The following is a 5479-nucleotide window of genomic DNA, read 5'->3' on the forward strand; positions in this document are numbered from 1 at the left end:
TAGTTTATGTATATATAATGTAGATGATAGGTAGGTAGGTAGGTAGGTAGATAGATAGATAGATAGATAGATAGATACATAGAGCAAAGGTTCCCAACCTTTCTCTGTTTGTGGTATCCTTAGTGTTTCAGTAATTTTTTTCATGGCACCCCTAAACCAAAATAAATGCCTAAAAATTTTTCCCCATTTTTTAGCTATAAGAAGTCATCAAAAACCCAACTCCAAAAGACATGACATCAGCAAAAGGACTGTAACATGATCTAATGTTGAAACTATGAATTACCTCAAGCTTTAGTGGTGATCAACTGAGTTTTACTGTCTTTCTCTTGAAATTTTTAAATATCCCATGATAATCTTGTGAGTTTGATGCAGCACCCCAAGATACCTCTGCATATGCTTAGAAACCACAAATTTAGAGCTACTCCAGGAACTATTCTGTATCTAATCTCCCATCCCAAATCAGTCACACAACATTAAAAGCTAGCACTTTCGTCACAATCTTTATTCAATCTTAAATTGACCATTCCTTCTTGTTAAAGAAAAAAAATAAACCTGAAATTAACTTTATTTTGAGAGTTCAAAGAGAACACATGTTTCTCGTAGATACTATCTATTTAACCCTCTTTATTCTTCAGTGGGAGAGTCTCATCTGACAACACACAACATACCTAGGAAAAAGCTGATTTCTCCTTCTAAGGTCACAATCAATAGTTCTCATTTTTCCCCAGCGCAAGAAATAGACACAGAATATTTTCTCTACTCTGAATATATTCCTTCATTGAAAAATCTTGATGACCATCTTTAGTTGATCAAGAAATTTCTAAGTGAATAAGCCCTTACCACACAAGTAGCTTGTCATTCACATGTGGTTTCATCTTGTTTTAACATATGTAAGATTTCAACAGCCCTGACTGGCATTACAGAAATAATAGCTTTCTCTAGACTTATGTTCCTCATCAAGTTAGACTGGTGAAACAAAATGTTAATAGAATCTTTTAAAATGATAATGGTTCTCCACGAAATATAAGGAAAAGTATCAAATAACATCATTTAACTAGAGAAGTGTCCTGTACACCTACAAAGAAAAACTGAGAGAGAGAGAGAGAGAGAGAGTGAACGCATGCCTACATGCACTCATGCATGAGAGAAAAGAAAGAAAGGGAAAAGATAGAGATTCATATTCCTACAGATTTGTGAACCTGAATTTGTGACAATGTGAAGGTGCAGGGAGAAAGGAGGAATCTACACACAAAGAGGGGGCCAAACAAACCCATGGACGCAGACAGTGGAGTGGTGAGGACCTGGGGCAGAGGGTGGGGGCGGGCTGGAGGGGTTGATGGGGAGAAAAGGGGGACATATGTAATACTTTCAACCATAAAGATTAAAATAATAAATAAAATTTAAAAATAAATAATAAAAATTAAAAAAGAGTGGGCCAAACAATTGCAGTAGCCAAAGGATTTTCTTCAGATCACTGGCAGTTTTCAGATGGATCTAAAGTGATTCTATCAAAACACGTTAAATACCAACGATAACGAAGGCAAATTGCAACATTCCAAAGCACTCTGAATTAAACTACATTATCCTTCCTCCACACATTCCTGGGAGGCTTATCACAACAGCAACCACGTGCATTATAAACAGTATCACCCTTCAGCTGGGCAGTTGGCTTCTGCCCATGTGGTACTGTGATTTGAGATCATCCTTTGCTCCAAAAATGGGTAAAATGTTCTGCATTCACGTTTGCCCTGATATCCTCTGAAGGCAAAGACAGGATCCTATTGCATTCACAATTAACAAAAGTACCAAAGCCAACAACTTTGACAAAGACCATAGTACTGCGGAAGTCGGTATTTATAGTTCCTCTTTAAAGGAGGTTATGAATGCTTGGCCATCATCTATGAGACATTATCAGTGCACAAAGATCAACAAATCATTCCATGAGTTTATGCAGAATTAAGGTTTATTGAAACACAAACTCTAAAATCTGAAAGAAACTTACTATAACTGTTACTAGTAAATATGGTATTTATTACATCTAGAAAGATGTTTGAAATTGATGTAAAAACGTGACAAAATTTCAATTTAAACTTAAATTTCAATAAATACCTACATTGAAAAGTCTATAATAATTATTGGATGTGTAATATAACCTTAAATTAAATGAAACCAATATTGTACCACGCAATATAGTACCACGGTAATATCGTATTATACGTTTAGGAAATGCTAATTAGTTGTCAAAAGCAATTTTTCTGAAACCTCTTACAGTGTAGTAAGATATGTGTAACATATATTACATAAAGTGACTGTTGGTGGGGTCTGGAAGATGTAACAAGCAAAAATAAAGCCAGATGTCAGTGAAGTGATCCCAGTGTGAGCTGTCTGCCTCTTCCCTGTTATTTCCCTATTACTATATTATGGAACTCCTCATGGCAGAGAACCATTCATTATAATACTTTGGCAGTAGGAGCCACCCAAAAGAAACCGATTTCTAAATTTTTATTCTAATCCATTTGGAACTTCCTAGAACTAGTAGCAGTAGTATTGTAATATATCCCAGAAGTTTTAATATGTAAGTATTCATGGTAAACCCCTTTTTCTTCTAGTAAATTTAAAAACTGTCATAAAGACTGATGACACTTCAAAAAAAAAATGTTTTTCAAAGTATTTTCTAACCAGAGAATTGCAGGCTTTAAAACAGCCATTATTGATAAATATTCCTTTATTAACCTCTCTGTTTCAATTGCGTTCTCTATAACATGAAGATAATAATGATAATGCTAACCTCATAGGTTATGTAAGTTTTTTAAAATATGCTTTTATTGATTTTTTTAGAGAGAGAGGAAGGAAGAGGGAGAGAGTGCAACATTGATGTGAGAGCTGAACACTGATTGACTGCCTCCTGCACACCCCCTACTGGGGATGAATCTGCAACCAGGGCCTGAGCCCTGATCGGGAATTGAACCAGTGACCTCTCAGTTCATGGGAAAAGACTCAACAAACTGAGCCGCACACACTGGCCAGGGTGGTTATGTGAAGTTTAAATGCCAATTCTCCTAGATCAGTGGTCGGCAAACTCATCAGTCAACAGAGCCAAATATCAACAGTACAACGATTGAAATTTCTTTTGAGAGCCAAATTTTTTAAACTTAAACTATATAGGTAGGTACATTGTTATTAACGTAATTAGGGTACTCCTAAGGCTTAGGAAGAGCCACACTGAAGGGGCCAAAGAGCCGCATGTGGCTCGCGAGCCGCAGTTTGCCGACCACTATAGATAGTTGTATATAAGAACTTAGTTATTTTTCTTTTAGAGAGATTACATAGGACATATACCATGTGTTATGTAACACAACAATCAAACACAGTGTTTCTACAGTCTATAGTATTTACATTATGTGGCATAAATAAAGAGTATAAATTAAAAACTATCCATTCAGGAGAGTTCTTGCCACCAGTGAGTACAGATCAAACCTGGCCTTACTGCTAATTGAGTATTTAAAAAACTTTGAATTTTAGAATCATAAACAAGAATTACAGTCTTATATATGTAGGGCATTTAGCACACTGGCATATACTAGTTGTAAGCAATAAACATGTTTTTTTATTATTATACTTATTATATTATTTAATTTGGATCTGAAGAAGGCAATGTCTTCATCCTTTATTTCCTTTTTTCTTTCTTCCTTATTTCTCTTCCAACAAATAAAGACCAAATCTACATAATGATATAACTTGCCAAGGGTAGCATTTACATAAAATGCAATTCCTTTCCCAGGACCAAGGACTACTAAGATTCCTAAAAATACTGATTTTTATAGCTGCATAAATTGCATATCACCAAAAACAAAATCATAGCTTTTCCATAGCCATACTCAGCAGATATCACCTTATATTGTAAAAGTCAATAATTGGATTAAATTATCAGATAAATGGCAGCCATTCTAATTGTGTTACTATCATTGTTGCCATAATTTTGATTACTAAGCTTTTTTTCTAATCACCACTTACAATAGGTAAAATGAAAAATCCCAAAAGAGACTTCATAGTTAAACTATTCATTAAATAATTAACTGAGCAACATTTATTTATTCCTCACTTTGAATTTTTTATTTATTTTTATTGTTGGGAGTATTATAGATGTCCCCTATTTTCCCCTATTGTCCCCCTCCACCCAGTTACTTTGAATTATTTTTCAAATAATCCCCCTCCTCCCCAAAATGAGATTTCCAACCTAATTTCTAATTCAATGATGGGACTGATTTTTTTAAAAAAAACTGGAACTATACCTTATACTTACCCAAAGAGTATTGGTCAAAACCAAAGCCTTATTAAATAACATTTTAAAAGTTAAAAAACATAAACTTTCATCTATAAAATAAATGTTATGATAATGTAATATACAGCATTGGGATTATAGTTAATAATGTTGCATTATATACTTGAAAGTTGCTAAGAGAGTAGATCTTAAAAGTTTTCATCACAAGAAGAAAAACTGGCACTGTGTGTGGTGATGGATGTTAACCAGACTTACTGTGGTGATCATTTCACAATATCTATTATGTTGTGCACCTGAAACTAACATAATAAGTCAATTATATCTAAATTTAAAAAGCAAATCCTTATTAAATAATATTTTAAACTCAAAAAATAAAAATCTTCAAAGCATTCCCCATTAATTCCATAAGAAAGGTATTTATGTTTGGTTCAACTCTGTACCAAAAAAAACTCCTGGGGCAATATACAAAGTATGTCTTTTAACATACTAACAATCAATCATACCCCAGGCTCTCTTGAAATCCAGTTCTAACTTCTAAATGGGACAGACCCTTCTACTGAAAATGTTTTTACCATTTTCCCATTTTTTCAACTGTTCTACTAGCATTGTTGAGATCCAGTTAAAAGACTATGGGGCTTATTTGCATTTATAATTAATTTTCCCTATTTTAAATAAAATCTATATATATAAAAGCCTAATATGCAAATTGTCCCCACAGGAGTTTGACGAAGAGATTGGATGTTTGATCACTCACTATGATGTGCGCCAACCACCAGGGGGAAGTGTGGAATGAAGGAAGGCCCTGGCCGGCAGCTGGGGAAGGGAGGCCCCAGCCGGCAGCTGGAATGAAGGCCCTGGTCGGCACTCAGAAGGCCCCAATCAGCCCCAGTCGCAGGCCATGCCTAGGGACCCTACCCGTGCATGAATTTTGTGCACCAGGCCTCTAATGCTCTATAAAATGGGAATAACTCTTACCTCCTAGAGTTATTGTGTGGATTCAATTCAATGTCAGCAAACATTTAATTTCAACTTACTACTACTTGCCCAATAAAGATATGTAAAGATATATATAACCTGTTAACATAAAATGATAACATCAATTATCTTAATTTATCACAAATAAAGAGAGAAAACAAAAATACTGACAGAGAATCACATTTACACATTTCCATTAGTTAGTGAATTATAGAAGATTCA

The sequence above is a fragment of the Myotis yumanensis genome, unplaced genomic scaffold, assembly GCF_028538775.1.
Source record: "Myotis yumanensis isolate MYYU_CA2020_CCGP unplaced genomic scaffold, mMyoYum1.0.hap1 SCAF_5, whole genome shotgun sequence".
Lineage (NCBI taxonomy): Eukaryota > Metazoa > Chordata > Mammalia > Chiroptera > Vespertilionidae > Myotis > Myotis yumanensis.